Consider the following 24,960-nt stretch of genomic DNA (forward strand, 5'->3'; position numbering starts at 1 on the left):
TTTTGGTTTATGGTTTGGGGGAAAGAGAGGTTTTAATGGGCTGGTTGGGGGTTGCCAGTGGCAGAGCGAGGTCTGGGAGGCTAAGGGATATGCTGGGGTTGCAGGGGGACACTTGTTAAGGATACCAATCGGGCGTCACACACCGGACCAGGACACTTGGTCTTATCCTGTGATGTGGCGCTCAATAGGAATGCTTTTTCTTTAATTTCAATTAATTCAAATTGAGCCGATACCCGACCCGTTTCACACCCCTTTTTACAAATACCCTGGGTCACAATTGACCATGAATCAGGGCGTTTGGTGAAAATACAATATTTATTTACTTTTAGAATTCACAAAAATCACACACATTTTAATATCGGGCAGCACTCACCATTGGGATCATAATTACAATGGAAATGGAAGCAATGCACTTGGTTAACCTTCTAGTGGAACATATCCAAAGCACAATTAAATAGCACTTTCTGAATTAGGATAGATAGCGCCCAAGTTAAGGTTTCCTCCTGCAATGTTCCCTCAACCCACAAATCAAATTCTGAGTGGATAGAAAGAAGCAGCAGGTAGTCAGGGATAACAGACAGCAAACAGAATCACAATCCGAGGGGAAAAATGGATTTTAAACCCCTTGCAAAGGCCTAAAATGACACTCGATTTTGATAAATAATTATGAGTGTGTTTAAATACTGCTATGCATACGTTTATCACAATATCAGGGATGTTCTATCACTAGCAACCATCAGACAAGATAACAGAAAAGCAGAAAGTCCACAAAGCAAGTTAAAATTGAAAACAGAGTGCAGCCGAATTACACTTTGGGAAGTTGCATTTTTTCTCAATTGCATTTTTAAATGTAAAAACGGTTATTGCAAAAAATGGGGGAAAAACACTGAATTGGAGTGCGGTTTTTGGGCAGGGTAACAGATGCACAGCGCAGGGACAATAGAGAGCTGAAAGGAGAGCTATAGGTGGTGAATTGAGAGCGATTTGGAAGGTAGAATGAGGTTCGTTTTTAGGAATATAGAGCAGTTAAAAAGAGAAAATCGGTTTTAAAATGAAGGGCAAATTTGACTTAAACGAAATTATTTGGACCTTATTGTTAAAGGACACCGTAAGATCCAAGGTTGATTTGCGACGTCAACCTTTTCACCCCAGTGTTCAACCTTATGTGGAAATCAGTTTGATTACTCAAAATATGACTAAGGGCTTATGATCTACACAAGACTGAATTGATAGAGAGATCGCGCTAGCACTTAGAAAGTCAAGGACAGGGTGCACGGAGAATTCTAACAGTTTAACAAATTATCAGGGTATGGATAGGATTGCTCAGAGTGGAATAAAGACAAAAGGGTCAAGATGGGAGACTATGGGCCTCATTACGAGTTTGGAGGTAGCCATGGTGCTTTTCGCGCCGTGGCTGCCTCCAAAATCGTGTACGGGGTCTGTGAATGAGGAATTACCAGGTCATTCCAACCTTGGAGGACCCCGTAATTCCTCATTCACAAAACCATTCCCCATTCCCGTTTGAGCCCCCATCGGGCTCAATGGGAATGGGGATGGAGCTAATAACGCGCCCGTTAATAACGGGACCGTTATTAGCTCCTTGGTCCCCTCGTGGAACCCAGAAAAGGATGTCTGGTTTTACCAGACGTCTGTTCCGGGTCCCGCGAGGGAACCTCATAATAGGGCGGAATGGGTTTACTGGCACCATTACCGGTGCCGGTAAACCCATTCCACCAACCTCGTAATGAGGCCCATGTGTTTCTCTGGGATGGGAAAATACTCAGTCTACGCTTGTTTTGGGATTTTGGAACAGTCAGGGTCCTGGTCACAAAAGATTCTGGTCACCGGATAGTGGACTCTCCTGGCAAAAGACAGCTGGGCAAAGGTCTGGTCACCAGATAACAAGGGCAGCTGGATGGCAGGGTTGCAGCGACATGCAGTTAGTGGGCAAACAGCCAGGCTGGTCTCAGAATGCTTCCCAAAAGAACACCACAGCTTTCCCTTTGGTTATTGGGATTTTTAGAGCTGGGGTCTCTGTATTGAGGCCTTGCTGGGATGGTCAGTAATGCTTTGGCCTTGCAGTGGGATCTGCTATGCTTTGGTTTTGCAGTGGCATCTGGAGTCTGGCAGGATGGATGTGGAAGATCAGAAACGCAGGCGCAGGAAATTCAGGAAAGACTCTGTCTAGAGTTCTGTCAGCTATACTTTTTATAGAGCATGGTGACATCATAGAAGTATATGGCAGGGCAGGCTTAGCTAAGCAGGGACCAATGTTGGTTGCCTCCCCTAGGAAGTGACTCAGTTTATGAGATTGTATTTTATGACGTGCAAAGACTTCCCCCAGACCTTTTACCAAAAATCAATCTTCACAGACATCAAACATGTACAGTTGTGGAACTTTAACTAATCACATGGGCAGATTATATATTTTATGCAGAAAATAGCAGTGCAATCCTCACGGTTGTAAGACCTTGTTTCCCCTTTCTACCAGTTTTTCGTACTTTTCAGTGAGAATTATATTACTTAAAATTCTATAACTTTACACATGTGTATAGATTATTATTAGGCATATCAGCATTACATTTTACAATGACATCATGTGCACTTTCATGTAAACTTTCCTCAGAATATCAATTTCTGTTCCCAAGGTGGCAGTGAAGGCTACAACATCTTAAATTACACCCCACAAAATCACATTAAAACTGTTAACATTTTAGATTTTTGTGAATTTGTGCTGCAAAAATAACCGTCTTCAAAGTTTCTTAATAAAATAGTCTTTTGAAACAAATGTGCTGGCTTTTGTCCTTACCTGGCCCATTTCTTTTCTCTTCAGCTACCACAAACTGTCACTTCACTAGTGTGGGATGGGGGTTTTCCAGTTAGATTGAAGGTTTTATGGCCCCCTTCCTCACTTCACAGGTAGGCATCCCAGATTCTATTGTGCCAGCCAGGAGCACAGACGAATGTTTGACGAGAGTGTAAACTTTCTTTGTCTTGGTCCATTTGAAGTTTTTCAAGCTAGCAATTATCACTTTCGTGTCCCAGAAGCTTATGGTGGCTCCATATGGGGAAAGGCCTCAGCTTAGCCAGCAGAAACCTGTTTTGAATTTCCCAGCTTGCATTTTAATTCATTTATTTTGTTCTCAATCAAACAAGCCTGTTGAATCAAACATTCCATATATGTTCCTGGCAACAAACCCCTTTACATTGTTAAACAAGGGCAGGGCCTGATCCAACATTACTTTTAAAACAGATATTTTTCTTTATTTTGCAAAAGTACATTTAACATGTGGTGACTGAAAGTTGCATTTTTCTTGCAAATCCGGTTTTTCTGTTCCCTCTGAATTTCCACATTGTTTTGTAGCCATAGTTAGCTTCTTGTACACAACAGTCTGTACAAGGCCAAGGTCTCTTGAGATTGACATGTGCGGAGAGAGCTAGAATTTCTTTTAAAGCAGTGATTTTTGACATTTTGTAGCAAAAGTCGAGCATTTTTCCATGTAACTGAAGTAAAGGTTTTGTTAATTTTCCCAGGTTTGGCTTGACAGAGCCTGTCATTCAGGGATCATGCTTTCTTCTGCTTAAGCGCAATGTGGATGGGCATGGCAAGGCCTTATTAATAAAAGTAGTTTGATGAAAAACAAATGAAAATAGTGTCAGAGCGGCATTATTTTTAATATAAATATTTCCCTTTTTCAATGGGAATTGTGGGTTTGCAAGCAGCAGAGCAGCACTGCTTTGATTCGCTTCTTTTGGGTGCACCCCCGAACACACTGGCACCTTTCTCTGTGTGCTCCCAGTTACAACTCGCCCATTTTGTGTTTGGCAAGATGGCGCAGCCATACTTTTTGTAGTTGCAAAACACAGTTTTGACGCAATGGCGCCTAAAGGAGCCCACGCAGCCATTTTGCTGTTGACTGCCAAAGCGCACCTTGCTTATGGAGAAGAATTCTGTTGATTGGGTCAATGTAGCCCACACACTTGGGCCAGTTATAGGTCAATGAGGGCTCTGTCTCGTCGGTGGGAGTGCTCTGGGAATCTCTTAATTGCTATATTAGAGGGATGTTTATGGCCAAAGAAAATAGGATTCTCCGGAGTATTTGAACGGATCTAAAGGAGGGGGAATCTCAAATTAAAGAACTGGAGGTAGAATATGCTACTGCGGCAGAACCATGCATCCTAGCAGAGCTCTGTGAGGAGCTCAACAAGTTCAAGGCGCATGCCAAGCGGGAAATTTGTTTTTTGGGCCGTGGAAACCAGGTACGTCAATACGGGGAGGGACAGAAACCAGGAGCCCTACTGGCTCGATTATTGGTGGTGACCTCCACAGGTGGAGTGCTTCAGGAACCCCTGGGGTGGGCCAGTGGTATTGCTGCAGAATTTTGCATGTTATATGAGAACCTAAATAGTTCCAAATATAGACAGAGCTTTGGATCCCTGCAGCGCTATCTGGGGGAAGTGGGGCTGTACTGGGTGGAGTCACAACTTTGCAAGCCTCTTAATCGGGAGGTATCATTGGAGGAAATCCTAATGGTAATGAAGGAACTCCCAGGTTAAAAATCACCAGGGTCCGATGTATTACCCGGAGAGTTCTACAAGGCATATGCTCTCAGTCTTGCTCCAGTACTTCTGCGAGTATATGAGGAATCGCAAAAAATAGGGACGCTCACCCGTACAGTGCGTGAGGCAAATATAATACTCTTGCATAAACAAGGGAAACCGCCTGGGGACTGTGCATCATATCGACCGATCTACTTAATTACGCCGACAACAAAATCTACGCTAAAGTCCTAGCAAATCGTTTACTCCCATGATGCCCGGCCTGCTGTTAGCAGACCAGGCTGGGTTAATTCCCGGAAAAAATACTTCGTATGGCCTCCATTGGTTCTTTGGGGTTATCAAGGCACTGGAGCATACATCCCAGGCGGTTGCATTTTTCTTAGATGCCGAAAAAGGCCTTCGACTCTGTCGTATGGCTTTCTTGTTTGCAATGGTCCAAAACCTGGGTCGCGGCTCCCATTTCATCAGACTGGTCTTTCTCTTGTATGTTGACCCTCGGGCTCAGATTGTCGGGGGGCGAGCGAGATATGATAGCTTCGAAATGGGTAGGGGAACACAGCAAGGTTGCCCGCTCTCCCCACTCCTGTTTGCCCTTGCGATGGAACCACTGGCGGCAATACTGCGGGAGCAACATATTGAGAGGGGACTGAATCTCAGACCGCACAGGCTGATTATATCTCTATACGCCGACGATGTGGCCCTTTTTTTCAACAACCCAATAGACAGTCTGAGCCCCATAATGCGAGAGGTGCTAAGGTTTGGGGAATTTTCAGGTTTGAAAATCAATAGTAGCAAGTCGGTGGTATTCCCCCTTAAAGGCAGATAAGGAGGTTCAACATTGGATATGGCCTGAGATTGGAGACTACCGGAGGCCGCTATCTTGGGATATTAGTGTCACATGATCGAGGCAACCTGTTCCGAGATAAGTAAGGGGGGTCAATCGGGAAACTCCAGGAGGCGATGGCAAGATGGTGTTCACTTCCGCTCACGCTCCTCGGGCGTATCTCCATTGTTAAAATGATTTTGCTCCCTAAATTCTTATATCTTTTTCTCAACGTTCCCTTGCTATTGTCGGGTAGCTTTTTCCGGCACCTGTGCAGGCTCATTCTTGACTTGATATGGGCCGGAAGTCCTGCAAGGGTGGCATATACAGCACTGACACAATCAATGGTGCAGAGGGCAAGCCTTTCCAGATCTTGAGCGGTACTATTGGGCAGCGCAGGCACATTTTCTTGGACACTGGTACGCTACACAATTCATAAGACCACATGTGCAGGAAGAGAGGGCACTTGTTGCGCCGAACCTGCAGCGGGCAATGATTCTTGGGGCACCCCAGGTGCAGCCTAATACCCTGAATATTGTCAAGATCACCTGTGAAGTTTGGAAGAAAATGGCGGGGAAAATGGGTGTCTGCTTCATACTCACCCCTCCTCCCGGCACGACACGTACCCGGATTAGCCATAAAAAGTGAGCGTGTCTATTTACAGTTGGCAAACAAACTCAATATGGTAACCATTGGGGATCTATTTGTTGGTGGTGTATTTCTCTCAATTCAACAGGCAAGGAAGCCTTGTGGTGACTCTGCACTGGATGTCTTTCTTTATTTTTGCTTAAGACACTCACTTAAGGCGCTGATCACCTCGCTTCCCATGCAGCCCCCTGAGTGGCCAGTACTACAAAGGATGATCCAATCCCAGAGAGAGGGGCGTCTGGTCTCGCAGATCTATGGCAGTATTATGTCAGATAAACTGTGGGAGGGTGAAGCCACAAGGCGACGGTGAGAGGCAGTCCTGGTGAAAACCATAGTAAACGAAGACTGTGAATATGCGCTGAGATAAACTTAGAAATTAAACTCCAAATTCAAGCTAATACATTTTAACTTCCGACACCAGATCTATCACACTCCGGCCAGGCTACATAGACATTTCCCAAACACCCCAGCGACCTGCGTCAGGTGTGACTTTGCCCCGACAGGATTTTTTCATTTGGTCTGGGAGTGCCCATGAGTCTCCGAATTCTGGGTGGAGATACTGACCAAAATCTCCTTGATCATAGTTGAACCACTGGAACTGGACCATTTTTTGGCTCTACTGGGATGTACCAGGGCTCTGAGACCAGGGATGAGGCGCTTAGCGGGCCTGTTGATTGTGATGGCTCGTAGGAGGGGGCCATGGTATGGGGGAGGGGCCACCCCCCAACTGTACAGGGATGGTTACAGGATGTTGCATACTGTCATGATATGGAAACTGCCTTTATCCAGACATGACCATTACATGCTCGTCTGCCGGAGGTCTGGGGCCAGTATGTCCATTACTTGATGGCAATGGCAGACAGATAATGCAGAAGGGACTGATGGTAAAATCAATGTACATGCGACGTGCATGTGTTCATTTATGCTGCGTGGGCGGGGGATGTAATCGAACTCCCTGTATGTATGTTTTTTGTTTGTTTTTACTTCTTTTTTCTTTTCGCGTCGTTGATTGGTAAAAATAAAGCATTAAAAAAAGATACCAAAATAGATTACGTTAAAATTTTAATTCTTACTGTGATTACACAATGATGGCCATTAGCAGGCATTAGGTATAACTTGGCATCCCCCATTGTATTTGTCTATTATTAGGAATTTCTTGATTCTAACCCTCAAGCCATCTAATAGTGTGGTGTCAATTGCTGATTTGCAATCATCTATAGCCCTATGGTTCTGTCTGTTCAACCTGACAATTATGGGGTGCTTTTAAAAGCCACAAACAGAAGTCCCTTTCACACGAACAGCAGGATTTTAAACACAGAAACAAAAACGGCTTGGCCTTTGTTTTTTCCCAAGTAGAATTGAAGAGCCATGTGGAAAAGGGGGCAACTTGTCATTACCAAAGGATAAGCAGTATTTGAATGTATAAAAGTAGGAATCAAAGATCCCTGTAACATGGCAAACAGGATTTTTAAACAGTGACACAAACGGCTTGCACACGTGTGTGCCAATAAAATCAGTTTAAATGTGAAAATGAATCACTGCTAACAGAAAAATGTCAGGGAAAAGATGGGATGTGCGGGTTGACAAAAAGCAATGTATATTAGGTTTCACATACAAAATTCCAGTGACATTTGAAAAGCCATTTTGTGTTCATGAAAAAAATGGCAGCCCAAGACAAACCCTTTTGCTGGCTGTGGGAAACTTCACAAGGAAATCTCCCATCTAATTACCAACTGCAATAAAGTGTCCTGCTGAAGGTGTCAAAATTCAGTGTGCTCCAGACCTGCTGGGTTTGAAGGCATTGTCCGCAGGGCAAGTTCCCCTTGGCTGGAGCATGACTAATATGTGTGAAAATTGGGAGAGCAACTTCAAAGAGCAAGCTTCCAACACAAAGGAGACTGAGATGGTGGTGGTGTCATCGCTGCTACATAAGAGGGACTGCACTAGGAGGTGAGACAGACATACCGACAGACAGATAGACCGAGAGGGCTGCTAAAACTTACAATCCGACAGCTGTAAGGAAACACCAGTGGAGATTGCCGAGAGTACATCTGGGTGGGGATGTCTATTTCTAGGAAGGCCTCAAAGCTGACTGGGTTCTATGGTGGAAAGTGGGAGGCCATCTTGAGAGTCTTTCCAGAGTATCCTGAGATGCAGCTGTCTTTCCTGAACTTGAAACAGAGGCTTCTATTTAAGTAGAAATGAGACCTGGAAAACCAAAAGGTGGGGGAGACTGCTTGCCTTGAATCCTTTCCCTTTATAGTGGGCATGGGTTGGGGGAGCAAAACTGTGTAGATCCTTAGCCTATTTAACTAAAAATATTAATTTAATTAATTCCCCATTAGGCAGAACACTATGGGATGAATTTTTTTAAAATTTGAAATTAACAAAGCTCACTTCCCAGTGTGCACTGAAAATATAGCCTATAATTTAATTGAGTAATCCTTTTTGACCTGCTGACCCCGACTTCTTTTAGGAAGAGGGGTGTCTTTGTTCTCAAATCAGTCCAACATTTTCATCCAGCTTCCCCAATGCATGGCATTCAGTGGCCCTGTGTCTGAAATCCCAAAATTCCCCAAATCATTCAAATATTTCTGTCCGACTTCCCCAACAAAGACCAAAGTCTGAGGGGAGGGGTCTGAAAAACAAACTGCTAAATCACCCTGTGTTTATTTTAAACCAAATGTGTGGGTAAAATCATAATTGCCATATGTATTTGTACCAATCTTGAAATCCTACTGCTAGCCTTTTAAGCCTACAGGCAAATCAAAATCGCACAACACTATATGATAATTGCTTTTGTTGAAGTAAAATTTGCAGCAAGTGAAGAATGGTGATTGTGTTCTTTTCAACTCACTTTTGTGATTTATTTATGCTGGGAGAGGTTGATTGTGTGGTGCCACAGATAAAGTGGTGTTGGACATTTTCGTGCTAATTTCTATAATTTTATTTAAATAAATACAAATATTTTTCCTGTACATCGGCCTAGTTATTGGCTCATTGCTTGCACAGGGGGAGAGGGATCCAAGGGGCATGATATTGGTCTGAGACAGGGCTGAAGAAAAGAATCAGTTAAACAGTTTGTTGCGTCACACTTTAAGTGGGGAAAGGACATTCCTGTGTTGAGGGTGGCCTCTCAATAAACTGTTACACTATGTTGGTGGAACCCAATTGGTTTGGCTTGTCTTATTGATAGAAATCTAGTTATCAACCTTCTGTTTTGCTAATTGCATAAATAACTGCTGGTTGGAAGTACCTATAGTTATATTAGTATTGGTGTTCTTAAGTGCATGTTTCATATTTTAAATGTGTTTCCACTCCTCAAATGTATATTCTTCTTCTACAGATCCCATTATTTGCATCTTGCACACAATTAAGATTTGCTGTGCTAGTGCCTGGTTCCCAAGATGTAGCTCCTGCCTGATGGGTTATGCCCGATACCCAGGAGCTTTTTTTCTCCTGGTCAACATATGCTCATTTTGGCCCCTGATAATGCATCCTAGTTAATTTGTCTTCATCACAAGGGTTCTAATACATCAATCCACACAAGTTTCACCACCTATTTGTTGCATTATTGATGTTCAGTACATCTTCAAGTCATCTCAAGCGTGAGTGTGGCCCAACAACATCCATTTGTCTGATTCCCATTTGAGTATCATTCTGAGATCTGATATGGGCACAGGGTTCAATATTAGGAGCATTCATAGGAAAACCTGCATTGACAAATGGCACCGCACCACACTGCTTACAGACGATGAAAAAGGTTTCTTAAGCACAGACCATCCTCTACCACCTACGATATATTTCCTACGAATAGTGCATACAAAATATGTCCCTGAGGTACATACCATAGTCAGCGGGAAGGGCTGGCTGACTGAAAATATGTAAATTTATCTACACAATATTGAGACATGAGGTATATAAACCACCATCCTACACAAGAGACACCATGCGTGTCTTAGATATTCTTAGTAAAATTGTATGGAACTAATAATATTTACTATGCACTATGGATATGAAAGCCTTATACACGTCCATTGAACATAGCTTGGCACTAACCGCCATAGATCACTATTATAATGAAAAATCAGCCTTGTTTGCTTTACAAATGGAAATGTTGAAAGAATTTCTGGCATTCACATTGCAGAATTTATATAGGCAAACGAAGGCAGTGGCCATGGGGGCAAGCTATGCTGAATCACTGACCAACCTCTTCATGGGTGTTTTTGAAGCTCTGCATGTCTCCACTTTTGCTGATTTTGTGGCTGAAATCGACACTTGGATCAGATTTGTTGATGACATTTTCCTCATACAGCAGGGAACTGAAAAAGAACTGATGTGTTTCAATCATTGGCTGAACCAGGACACGTTTGGACTAGAACTCGCACTGGAAAAAGATGCCTGTCCATTTCGCTTTTTAGACCTGCACATTGAGATACTAGATGACTGAATTGTCACTCGCACTTTTAGAAAACCAACTGAAGTAAATGTGGTATTGTACTCACAGAGCTGCCACAAGAAAGCTGTACTAACTAACATCCCGAAAGGTGAATTAATAAATAAGAGCATAGAGAAATTGTAGTTAGGGCTTCAACTGTCAAGAAGAAGTAAAGATTGTACAGCAAAGATTTGCTGAAAGAGCGTAAACTGCCAAGGGTATAGGAGAGGCAAGAAAACAAGTACACAAGTTAGACAGGACCCCACTACTCAGTCTGAAAGAGAAAAACATCAAGGGTGACAACAAGATATGTATGAGCATCAGACAAAGGCCCAGGTCTAAGGCCCCTGTGTTTCCCCACCGGAGCAGCTGTGAGCATGTTGTGCCATTCTATATCCAGGCACAGGCTCAAGCACCACCAGCATTAACAACTAGTGGTAAGAACCCCACTGCTAAAATGGCCACCGCATTTCCCTGCCTGGCTGCCCTGACTGAAACCATTGAAGAAGCACACAGCTGCAACCTTGAAACCGATTGGTTGCTGGCCGTAGCAAATTATGTTACTCTGTTGAGCCAAGAGGCAAAGCCGAGCCCTGGACAAATGCCTGGGTCTAAGGCCCCTGTCTTTCTCTGTCTGTCCATGGATGCCAGACGGACCAAGGTTTCCGGCCCCTGTGACTGCAAGATATCCTCTCATATCAGTACTAGTACCTCCACTTTTAAAGTAAGAGGTGCTTCAGCCCCTCATCCTCCAATGCAAAAGTGCCTGATTTCACTCCCCTGCTTACCTCCGGTGGCCGCCATGTCCCGTAACTACTTTGTATGCTCTCACCCATCCCCCCTAGTTTGAGTGGCAGTCTGTGCATGCCTTGTCCAGAAGCTTACCCTTCACTATCGCCCTCCTGTCATCTTCTTGCCTGTCTTCCAGTGTGACTGTGCCTTGCACGCTTCGCCACTTGTCCATCCTACTACTTCATTTCATCTGGCCCCTCGATCTGACTAAACCTGGCTGCTACACACCCCGGGTGGGATGCCGCTCTACCTATCTGATATTCATACTGGCTATAACGCTATGCCGGCTCTCCTTACTTGCCTATACACAAAACCAGCAACATTCACTTATGTTGCTTTAATATTTGATGTGTCATGTATTATTGCCAATCATATATTGTACGTCTTGCTCACTGTTGCTTGATATCATAATTTCTTTGCCATGCTATGTTACTGGAATGTGCGCTTCAGCTCACTGTAGTGTGATCACATTGTTCGTGTCTCATTTGATCTGCTGATCTAGGATTTGCGTGCTTGAATAACAGGCCATGTGTTGCTATTGACCTGCTTGCATTGGAGCTTTATAATGATGTGATCTCTAATTCGCCCAAGTTACCCTTGCTGCATCGCACACCACCAGTACTACACCGTGTAATGTTAATCGATTATAGGCTGAGCACATTGTAATTATGCTGACAACAACTTTTTCAGTTTTGCCCACTAATGCCTCCCACTCCACCTTTAATCTGCATTGCACTAATACCGGACTGCTACTTAACTTTCCTGAATCTACCTGCTCTGACTCTACAACTTTAAGCTGCACTCTATATCCATATTGTCTAATGTATCCGATTTGAGTCTGCAGCCCTGTGCTGAACACTGAACCAACTTGGTCTGTAATACTTATCTGTACCGCTGACGTAGACCTTCGTACCGTTAGATGTGGCTTTTCCAGTACACGCACCCATACCTATCTTGCCTAACATTACAACATGTAACCTATTGGCTACTGTTTGTGATATAGCCCTCGTACCATGAGACGTGGCTTTTCCAGTGCATGCATCCATACTTATTTTGTCTGTTATACTTGCCTGCACCTCTGACTTGGCCCCTCGTACCATGAGGCGTGGCTTTTCTAGTGCGTGCACCCATAGCTATCTTGCCTAACATTACAACGTGTAACCTACGGGTTCCTTTTTATCTGATTTGGCCCCCCATACCATGTGGTGTGGCTTCGCCAGATGCTCTCAAGAACCACGTGTACTATTCTGTAATCTGTATACATGATCTTGCACTTTGAAGAAGGTCACGTCACACTTACTGAAACTAGCTCCCTGATGCCTGAGGGTCTGGTGCGCTGCTATAAAATGCCAAACTAAAATAAATAAATATTGTAGGAGCAATAATGACGTACAGAAAATCTTTAGGCAACTTTGGCACTATTAGATGAAGATTTGAATGACTATATATCTAGCTGTCCAGATTTTGTGTTTGCCAAAGCTCCAATGTTAAAAACAAAATGGAGTCAGAGTTTCATGAGGGATGTCAACCCTCTGACAGAGACAAAAGTGTTAACAGGACAGACATTAAGTTTTAAAAAAAATAAATGTATGACATGCACTATGTGTGAACATGCACTAAACAATGTAAACATCTTTGAGACCAAAGACAAACAACAAATGATAATTGAAGATCTGATAAATTGTAGAACAAAAATGTGTGGTTTACATTGTCATTTGAATATGTAGGAAACTGTGGGTTCCACTATCCGGGAACTACATTTAAGAATCAGGGAGTACAGCACATGAACATGAATGTGTCCAACGCCACTGACAGGAGACTTCCTTTACACGAACATTGGGTGACTAAACATCAAATGGATTATAAGGAAGGAATCCAATTCCTGTGAATCAAACATATTCGACAAGGTGCAAGACTTGAGAATTGTGAATTAATCTTGAGACAAGAAGATGCTAAATTAATATGCAAACTGCAAATTACTTTGAAAGGTTTGAACACGGATGATGATGATGATATGCAGGTTTTCCTATAAATGCTCCTAATATTGAACCCTGTGCCCATATCAGATCTCAGAATGATACTTGAATGGGAATCAGATAAATGGATGTTGTTGGACCACACTCACGCTTGAGATGACTTGAAGATGTACTGAACATCAATAATGTAACAAATATATGGTGAAACCTGTGCGGATCGATGTATTAGAACGCCTGTGATGAAGACAAATTGACCAGGATGCATTATAGGGAGTGAAGGATACAGTTACATATATCATTCAAATGGGAACTGTATAAGGAGAATATAAATTGAGTAGTGGAAACACATTTCAAATATGAAACAGTCACTTAAGAACACCAATATAACTATGGGGACTTCCACCCAGCAGTTATTTATGGCAATTAGGAGAACAGAAGATTGATAACTAGATTTCTATCAAGAAGACAAGCCAATCCAATTGGGTGCCACCAACATAGTCGGGTTGAACAGACAGGACCATAGCGCTATAGATGATTGCAATCAGCAATTGGTACCACACCATTGGATGCATAATAATGGACAAATACAGTGGAGGAGGCCAAGTCATACTAAATGCCTGCTAATGACCATCATTGTGTAATCACAGTAAGAATTACAATTCTTTCATACAATGACCCAATATCATTAGATGCCATGAGGGTTGCAATTTAGAATTTCATAATAATGGACGAATGCAATGGATGATTGATGCCGAGTTATACCTGATGCTTGATAATGGCCCTGAAGGTGCAATTACAGTTGAAATTACAATTCACTCATATAATGACCAAATACATCTTAGATTCGTGTATTTCAAACGGGCTCAAGTGCTTGATCTTTGAACTGTCACATTCTTACAAAACCTTGAAGGGAGAATGATACTGCATTGACAATCTGGGTCCGTCACTTGTTTACATTTGTTTGAGCTGCTACGCGTTGCACTGCGAGACCTGATGAGGTCACAAGGCTGTGACATCGAACGAGCATAAAGAGGTTTTTCCAAGATGGTGGTGGCGGAGCCCACACGTGGAACGCCTCCGCTGTATTGAAACAAACCTGGCACAATCGGTTCTAAGGTAAGGGAAGACCGCCACACCATGCATGTTCCTTCACTCACAAATTATGAGCATCACTTAATTAAAAAATATATGCATTTCAGGTGACCCCAACCCTAAAGAATGGACCGAATGACACATTAGGAAGAGTCTGAATAAATAACCAGACAAGGATGCAAATACACAACAGTTGAGGAAGATATTTACTTTGCGCACAGCATTAACCATTTGGTAAATATGAAAGGATCACACTAGGATTGTAGTCTATCAGAGATATAGAGTTAAAACACATAGATGACCACTCCAAACTATTTGTCTTAAAGGAATTTAATTAATATACTGATAATCCGCATTGGATCGGAGGAAGGAATCAATGTCCGTATTAAATTGCAGCACTGGAAAGAGACAATAAAAATATGAATGCATCAAGTCAGATACAATAAGGTAAAATACATGAATTAAATGGAATACACACTTACACCTGAGAAATGGAAATATTGGTTATGATATTTGCAAATGTAATATATGGGAGTTGAAAGAGGCTTAGATGGCAGAGATACAATAAGGTGGGTGACTATGCTGTGTTGGAGACACCCTGAGAGATACAAGCAATGCCCTCCAAATCTAACTTATTGAAGCAGAACAGATTGCCCTTATTAAGGTTTAATTTGTTGACATTATGGTAATGGGTTCTGATACTCAAAAAAGCACAAGTACACCAGCATGAGTAATTGCAACATATACTGGATACCGTTTTTATTTCTCCTACTTACTTGTTTTTCCCACTCTCTTCCACAGATGAAATTCCCAATTGTATTGGCAAAATGTTTTTTTTTAAATCAGCTTGTGTCATTAATATGTGTAGCAGTTTGCTAAAGATCAGGAATGGATCAAAACGAACACACAGGGACTATGTAGCTGTAAGAAAAAGAAAACATTGTGTTTACAAGTGGTTGTTTTGTAGATATTTTGTGTAAATAGCCCTGAGAAAGCCAAAGGATTGGCGAGACAATAGGCACGTATGCGAAAAGGTGGTTGTTGGCTGAATCAGATACATGAATATACTACTTGAATATGATTGGCTGAACTAGATATGTGCATCTACCATTTCAATATGATTTAATATTCCAAGAGTACTACGATGTAATCCAATTGATTTGGTGAACTATAGAGTTTGGTGTTTTGCTTTGAGAAATTATTGACACTGAGCGCACAACTGCGGGGAGACCCTTTTGTACTTCTGAATAGTTTTTGTGCCTGTTAAGGTGTTGCAGTCTTCTCCCTGCCTGTTGAAGACAGTGTAGTTCTGATAGACAATTATGTACAATAATTGAATTTGAATGACCTTAAGCAGGGTCAGCGTTGTGCCACTTCACAACACCTACACACTCAGGTTTGAAATGAGAACGAGCAGGGCGAGGAGGGTATTCAATGAAGACCTTTCTGTGGAAATATAAGTGGTATTTTTACGTTTTTGTCCTTCTTTCTCATTAGTTAAACACTGAGGCCGTTAACTTGGTCGCTTTGATGGTTCGCCTGGTCACACATAGGAGCCGATGTTCTTTGAGCCGTAAAGTAAATCTAATGCTTAAACGTCTTGCATTAGATTTACTTCATGGCCCTTTTTCAAACATTTGTACGGCTCAGAGAAGGCAACAATCGTAAGTTATGATTCTGCCTTTTCCCTCTTCTCCACCATACAAATACTCCAGCATTTGCGCTAGCATGTGTTTTCATGCTGTTGCATATGCTGTGGATTCTTATGGAAAGTTATGATTCGGCGTTGTCCCTCTTCTCCACCATACAAATACTCCAGCATTTGCGCTAGCATGTGTTTTCATGCTGGTGCATATGCTGTGGATTCTTATGGAATCCAACTGCTTTTTTACACCAGCATAAAGCAGACCATTTCCATAGGAATCCATTGTAAACGCGGCCTATAATGCATAAATGGCATACTGCGTTTACTCAGTTTTCATGACGGGTGCAAAATGGTGGCATAAACGCGAGTATGCCACAATTATACACGCCTCTTTTTCACTCCACTGTGCAAATGGGGCAAATTACACAGCAGGGACTTATTTACTCAAAAGTGCAAATGTAGCAGGTCCCTACTACATAATTCGAAAATGAGTGCCATAGAATCCTCATTATGGTGATCATGTTAATGGTAAAAATATCCATTATTTAGAAAGACTGCCTGTGTTTCCTGCTGCCTGTTTTTGCGTCTTGCAGAATTACTGTATGGGGGGGGGGGGGCAAGGGAATACTGCATATCATTATTACAACTGTATTGGGATGTTAAGTACCCCCATTTTTACCTCCATCCACAGGGTGAAGCCAAGAAATGTATAAAAACTCATCTGATGTTTTTAAAACTTTTTTCCTGAACCGAAATAAAGTTCATGCCCTTTCCTTAGAAAAGGAAAAAAAGGTTTTGCATGTGGAAAACCAAAAGCTGTGAAAAAGGGGGACCTCTGATCCCCACCCATCAGAACTAGCAATTTTGAGCATTCACCTTTTTTTTTTCTTTTTTTTTTTCTCAGCAGCGGTATGTACGGCTGGCATGGAGTCCATTTTCTATCCTTAAAATGAGGCTGGAAATGGATTCGAAAAATGAAAAAACAGGAATTATGGACTTCTGGAAGTACTGCAGATTCCCATAACTACTACACTTATCTGAATGGTTAACAAAGACACATAACACCTACCACAATTCCTTGTAAGCTGTTTCCTGTACATATTGTACTCTGTTGTTTAACTAGTTCATTATGCGGTTACTTTCCTTTGATTTAGGATAAGTTACCTTTTATTGACACACTATTATTTCACTCGTTTGCGTCTCTTTGTTTAAGTGCACAATCCTTCGGACGGTATTCCGATCATTAATTCAATAAAGTAGGGTTCTATAAAAAGAAAAAGTGGGATTAGAAGCAATCTGCCCTGTCTCACTTTTTTGGTGGCTGAGGACACACATCTGTCACTGGCCAGCGGCAGCTTTCAGGAAATGGAGAAAGAATGGCCGGGGAACTGCCCCATGTTAGTTTATGACACACAGATGGACTGATAAATAAATGGCATCGCACGCAGCGCGCTGCTCTCCATATTACGTCACTCTTTACACTTAAACATCCACCAGGGCACCACACAGGCGTGTTCCTTCTATCCTCTCACGCATCGACCTTTGCCCTCTCTCTCTTACGCGCTTCCTCCCTTGAGCTCATAGGAAGTGCTAGAGCAACACATCCCTAGTGGACACTAGATGGCGCTTTACTCACTCATTGGTGACGTGCTTCAGACAATGCAGGCAACTTACTATGAAATGGGCGGCTGCAGTGGACTGCACACAGGGACGTCATTTCACCAAAATGCCATGGGTAGCAGAAGTGACACTATATGACCCTTGACATCACAGGAAGTGATGTCATTTGTCCCCACCCCAAAGTAATTTCGCAGGAAGTGATGGAACACGACCTTTCACCCGTTGACAAAACAGGAAGTGGCATCACATAGCATTGTACACCACGAAAAATATGGTTAGGATATCACTATAATGTGATGTATATTTCATACAAGAATGGATCGCCATATGTATTGTTAAGATCAGTGTGTAGAGGCCCATATTACCAAATTACTGTGAATACAAGCAGACGTCCATGACCAAATGATAATGATGTGTTATTATTATTATAACGCTTAAGCGCTTTATATAGAAAAAAATATACACCCAATATCACCCAACCTGTGTTGGTACTCATTTATCAACCTCAGAAGGATGAAAGACTGAGTTGAGGTGTTTAAGAACAGACTAATCAGTGACTCACCCCCTGAAGTGTGCCTGAAATAAACCTTTCATGAGCCTAGCAATTATTGTATAGACTTCCAGAAAGACACATTATTTGGTATTCCTATTCTTTCTAATTTGGGGTCACTGCTGAAAGTGTTAGACTTGTGGCACTCCTGTTCTTATTTTCTTCTTTTTATTAAGGGCCTGAAAAACAAAGCCAACCACTCCAGAAGTAAAGGGCCACATGGTGCTGGCCACAGCCCAGGAGCTTGCATAAAACATTTTTTAAACCTTTTTTTTTTTAGAGTTCGCACGGGAGACCGCAGAAGTTGCAGTTGCGACCTCTGGTGACCACTAAATGACTTCCCTGACTGCACACACAGAGACAAAATCAAGATTGCATAGAGAAACAAACGTGTCAATGACAATATAAGACCTGAAGATTATGCGCCAAAAATATGATGGAAGCTTCCCTTTGATTTAGATAATGCATTTCTTTAAGAAATTGTAATCTGTAGTCAGTGCTTTAAGTGGGATTAGAAATCGAGGGGGGCTCTCATTAGGGGGTGTGATCTAAGTATGAGTGTACTTAAGACACACCCCTATCGACACCCCCCCTCGCCTAAGGGGTAGGGGAACGCTAAAAGACATAGAGCTGGGACGCACTGGCATTATTACCTTTGATGCGCCCAGTCCCTCGTTTTAAACAAAAGAAGGGGCTGGGCACACCACAGGTGTGACACCAGTGTGCACCAGCTCACGCCCAGCAGGCAGCCTTGACAAAAAGATGACCACGTGGTGCAATGCTTTACCACTGGCACCTGGAATGGAAGTGCTGCCTGCTGCTGATGGCTCTGTACTCTGAAACAGTTTTCTTCTGTACTCTTTTCTTCTAATCCGAAGTGCTGACACCTGCAGGCAGCTTGTGTAACCATGCAGCCGCTACACAGGCTGCCTCAGATGTCAGCATGGCTGGGGCTAGTCAGGGGTGGGCCCCGGAATGGCCTGGCTCGGGAGCCTTTTCTGGAGACTGCCGGGGCTCGGCCCGGCTAGCCCCGGCCCACTTAAAGCACAGTCTGTGGTACATAGTAAATTAAAAAAGTAATACTGTGAAATTTAGATGTGAAGGGAGGCTGGTTTGTTGGGTCCCCTTTACGTATTGATCTGTAGGAAAATCAGTGGTAAAACACTGCATAGCATCAGCTATTTTTCCGTCATTTTTGGACAATTTTCTGAGGTTCAGTCAGCAGAGAGTTGAAGTCATAGAGGAGTACGGGGGGGGGTGGTAGTGTAGGATCTCAAAACGTTCATTTTTTATCTGACCTACTGTACGTCCAAATCGCGCCAAAAGTTTGTGAGGAGCGGGCAACGGACCCTGAGTTTGCAAATCCATGCAGCAGCGTTTTTTTTAAATCGGGCCCAAAGCGGTAAAACTCCTGCTTGCGACATCATGTTTTGCCAAAACTCTTTGGGGATCCACAGGGCTGCTTTTAGGGCTCTGTGTGGACGTATAGTGTTTGGGGACATGCAAAAAAGCCAAGAAATGTTTCCAGAACACTGCCACTGCTGTTTGCTCACTATTTGGAGTGTCCTGTAGAGCCTGTTCTGCAAAGGTATGAAAAAGGGGCATGTTACGGCCTTCTGGGAGTCCGTCCCCCTGCCCCCCACACTATGGAGGGTGAGAGGGACACCAGATTTGGTGGAATATGGCAAAAAAAAGCCAGAAACTGCAGTTTTTCCGTGGGACCTACAGACATGCTGCAGACCCGGTCAGTGCATCCTGTTATGGGGCCGGCATCAGTGGTCGAAGTGAGCGGGAACGGTCGAGAGCAGAATTCCACTACTTTTATTGTTCACTGTTAACAGTGCCACTACTTTTTACAAGCATTTTCACCATTACAGAACTATTCCTTGTGAAGATGAAGCACACTTCTCCACTTTCCCACCGGATAGCAGTTAAAGCTAAACTGAAATCTGTTTCATCTCAATTGGCTGTCAACCAGCATGGCTACAACCCTTGAAAAATGTGGTGCGCATTGCTCCCCTCCTGCCTATCCTGTCTCCCACCGGGGTCACAGTTCCACTGCTATTGTTGGTACACTTCTACCACTGGCCGGCGCCCAGGGTGCGAGGGTGCGAGGGTGCTCGGGGAGGCGGAGCTGCCTGTCGGGGCCATTGCACGTGCTGCAAGTACAGGGCCGGAATTACGCTTGTGAGACGGGGAGTTGGGAGGCAACTGGTGGGATGGCTGTCTGTCTTGTTCTGACTGATAGATTTTATCCATCAGCAGTGATGTTTGGATGCCCAGACTTGAGCCTCATTACTCCATCTTCTCGGGTTGAGTATGTAGTCGTGGGTTAGGATTCTTCTTGGTCTATGTGGACTTGTCACAGTAGGGCTGGTTTCACAGGGTCTGCACCGTGATGGTCCGCGGGTAGCGGTCATCCTGGTGGGATGGAAGCCTTCTGCCAGTGTTTGTTCTCAATACCTCACGCTTCCTTGTGGTGACATGCTGTTTTCACAACACATCCCATGAACATATTTTCAGTTTTTGGCTTCTGGGAGCCCCTGCCTCCCCTCAGGAGAGGGGTAGAGCGGCCTGGTATAGAGCTCAATAAAAGAAAACATGTCCAGCTTCGTTCCACACGGGCCACTATTCGAGTTAGTAGGCTCGAGACAGGTCTCAGATGAGACTTGTGGCCCATTGACCAAAAGTGGCCTGTCTGGCCACTGGTGGCATGGGAGCCCACAATGGTGGGAAAGAGGCTACTAAGCCTGGAGGCAGACCAGGTCCAGTGGTACCTTTGGGAGGACACTTAGGGTATAAATGCCAACATTTCACTGATACCTTGAGGGTCCCTTATGCGTTGCCCACACTCAGAAAATTCGCATAATTTGGATAGCCCCTCCCACTTCACAAAAACAGCAAAATGCGCTGTGAGCCCACCACATTGAGGACAATGGCATTACAATTAGGAACAAGCAGAGTTCCCTTTATTTAACCTTTTTTGCAATAGTGTTTAAAAGTGTAGATGAGTGTATTTGCCCCAACAGAGGTGACAGTTCCATAGTTGATTGTGATTTGAGCTTAGTTTGAGAGAGCAAGCAATTCATTTTTTTAGCATCACTGTGTATTGTATTTTTGAGTTACCCTTTGATAGGTATTCAGAACTGATGGGACTGCACTGGACTGCCTTGTGATCTTGGCCAAAACTGTTCTCCAAATATGTGTTCACTAGCAGGGACTTTCTGGACAAATTAAAACATTGTTAATAAATATGTGTAGTGATGGGGCAACACACAATTACCTGGACGTGCAATCAACAATTGTAAACACTTGGTTTATTATCAGAAATGACCTTTTTTTTTAACCCAGCCTCACAAATAACTTGTGTGCCTGACCCTAAAGCACTGAAATCGCATTTTTGTTTTTTGGGGGATGTGGCAGGAAGGCTATACACCTCTTGGCAGCAAACACTGCAAACATTAGGATGTCACAGGAGGTCAAAGCTCTATCCCTGGCAGAAGCAGATCTCAGTAAAGCCATTTTACACAGATGAAAGGCTCACTTTGCATGTAAAAGGATCATCAGTTTTGAAGTGATGATCTTTTTTCTCAGCCTACCCTGCTCACAGGTTTCCTGACACTTTGCAGCCTGGATGGGCCTTCTTATTTGGCGGCTCAAACCCAAGTCTCAGGTCAGTTGACAGCTCTGAATAGGGCCCTAGACATGGCCAAAGTGCACATATCCACCATGGTGTGCAGTAATAAAATCGTGGCAAAAAGGTCGTTTGTAAAATGATTTGCGGCAAAAATGCTTTAGTTTGACCCTCTAAAGGTCAACCCATTATATAATTTAAGGGGAGCAGCAGTTGCAGGGGGTTCCCCTGCTACCATTAAATGGTATAATGGGCCCAGGGCTTGCAGGAATGTCCCCCGCATCCATTGCATGGATTGCAGCGGCAACACCACAGCCTTTTTGCAGTGATTCTTTGTGTAAACTGCCATTTTTGCTGCGATTTTAACACATGGAACTGCCACCACTGGGGCTACTGACCCTGACTTTGGGGTAAACCACTCAATAACTGTATTGATCAAATGGGCTAGGAGAATTGGTAGATGCTGGCCTGAGGAATGCTTCAAGCAATGAGGCAACTGAAACTGGTAGAGTCAGCACTGACATGTGGACTACAGGATTTGTGTGAGGGGGAAACCCGAGCCACACACGCGTTGGCCAGCAAGAAGGCTCATACCAAGTGCCTTGGACTGCCTATTATGGAATTGGAGGTGGGGCTTACCCCCGGCAACATGAGTGCTGCAGAACAAGGAAAAGCTACTCCTCATGAAATCCTGCAAGACTATGGCAATCTTGTGGGATTTGAAATCGCAGTGGAAAAATGCTCAGCATTCTGTTTCTAACTCCGTCACCAGTTCCTGTTCTTCTGGATAGAAGCTTGGGGCTTTACCCGCACTTGCATGTTCATTCTCTGGCTGCCAGACGCTGCGTCTCCCGTGCTTCACCAAAGAATGTACTCGCAACTATAGGTTCTTTCCCTGGAAACCTTTTTGACTGTATACTGGAGTTGGCCACATAACTCAGCAATTTCCTGAACTCTGGATTACCAACATAACTGTAGAGGAGCAGCTGTATACATATGCAGGAGATCCTGCCCCCCTACCTCACCTGTATTGGAGACATGAGACCGTGCTGTGTTTGACACCAGCCGTGGTGCCAATACTGCAGCGAGTAAGAAAGAGCTAATGACGTCATAAAAAGTGTGCACAGCATCTCGAGATACTGGCTGAAGATGATGTATGGATTCTAGAGGGCTAATGATGAAGTAAGGCTCGAGTGAACTCTCAAATGTAAAATAAGAAGATTACACGTGCATGTAGTGCTGCAGAAAACAACCATTCAATAAATGTACGGACGCTGAAATGCTAGGTAGATTAAGTCATCATAGAAGCTAGCTATGAGTAGTGAATAGAATGCAGGTGAAGCTGCCTCTGTATAGAAACTGGAAATTGGTATCATGAATTAAATAAGCCAGAAACCATGAAGCGGGAATGGAAAACTGTGTTGCAGCAAGAATAATAGGCTCATGGAGCTGTGTGGCGAGGCTGCCTGGCCTAAAGTCAAGATTCTAGAAAGCAAGGTCACCTATCTCCTCTGAAGAAGGACGAGTGTGCAGAGGATGAACCTTCTCACGTTAAGGTGCAAGATAGAACACAGAGGATGACAAGCTTTAATTCATTTAGAGCATTTAAAGGCTGCAAAATGGACCAAATCGTGGTCTCCTGTCACTTGATCCAAGAATGGAAATAGAATTTGAACTTTGAGGTACAGAAACAATAGCGAGTGCCCTCACTCCCATGCATTCTCAAAGACAAGGATACTCTGCAAGGCAAGTACAAAGACAATTTCATGGCATAAGGCATGGGTGATGTGAGATGCTGGGCTAATTGGATGCTGAGGTAGTTTCATGCCCCATCTCCTTGCACCTGGGTCTGGGTTTATGTGCTGCTAAATGAACTGATTGTTCTAGACATGGCACAGGCGTACCAACCAATTGTATTAATCTGTATAACGGAGGACAGTATAGTTTGAAAACCAATGAGAAACTGTGTATGTAATATTTCTGAAATTACATGTTTTTAGAGGTAGGCATAAATTGACCACCTGATAACGGGCAGCCAATAGCAAACTTAGCTCCTATATAAGTGTATACTTAGATATTTCCTTTAACCAATCCCGACCCTTGATAGGTTTTTCACTATTGCCACTAGTGTGACGTCACTCTGATGTATTTTTGAGTACAAGAACCATATTGTGTGTGGAGGTCAATGAGAGACTGAGCATACTTCCGTTGATGTTCGTTGTAAAAAAACAGAGCTTGCCATATTCATGAGTTTGTCTGGCTATTTGGACTCAGAATTATTCTGATGTAATCCCATCCATTACCATATGGACGTTCCTAAGGTCCATACGCTCATAACCCTATACCCCTAGGAGGGGAGAACTAGACAACTCATCAAAGCCTGACCCAGTTCCAGATTTGTTGGGTCTTTTCTTCACACTCTTCCTGGACTCCACATGAAACAAGCGAGAAAGAGAAAAGGTGTGAGAAAATTGCCAAAGCCCTGGATTAAGACTAACACAGCAAACTAAAAGAATACTAAACAACAATGAGATCACATAGTTTGGGGCCCCAAGCTTCTCAGGACAATCAACCCTAACTTCAGCCAGCAGAAGCCAACATTAGCAAGTCTATGTTGTGAGATCAGTGAAGTAACCAGTCCAAGAATCTTCCAGACATCCGCACTCAGGCATTACTCATGTGAAAGGGGAGCGACTGTAGGGGAAAAGGCAAAGGTGGAACATGGAACTCCATATATGACTTGTCATTAAAGGTTTGGGGTGAGACATGGAATCCACGCTAGACCGGAGAGAGATGTAGCTGGCAGCAATCTCCATTCCTCCTATTGGAATCCCCACTGGGCTGTTAATGAAGCAACTTGGGGATTCTGAGGGAAGTGGGAGGCCTTCACAGTATCCCTGCAAGGTCAAGTGAATTCAGGTGAATGTTGCATATCCACAGAATGCTTGTCTGGATTCAAAGACCCAGGCTACGGATATTTAGGAGTACATTTTTATCCAGTACTGTTGGATTACCGACACTATACAGCGTCTCTATGTCTAGGGTCTGCTCCTCTTCGAACAGGAAGATGTAGGGTGCAAAACATGGCCACATGTCATGGCCAGCATCCACTATGGGTAGGTTCAGAGGGCCCCGAACATGACTGAAGGCCATGCCCAGGCAAAGTGACAACTGGCCATGGT

This window comes from Ambystoma mexicanum, chromosome 7p, assembly GCF_040938575.1.
Source record: "Ambystoma mexicanum isolate Mex_15411 chromosome 7p, UKY_AmexF1_1, whole genome shotgun sequence".
Classification (NCBI taxonomy): Eukaryota; Metazoa; Chordata; class Amphibia; order Caudata; family Ambystomatidae; genus Ambystoma; species Ambystoma mexicanum.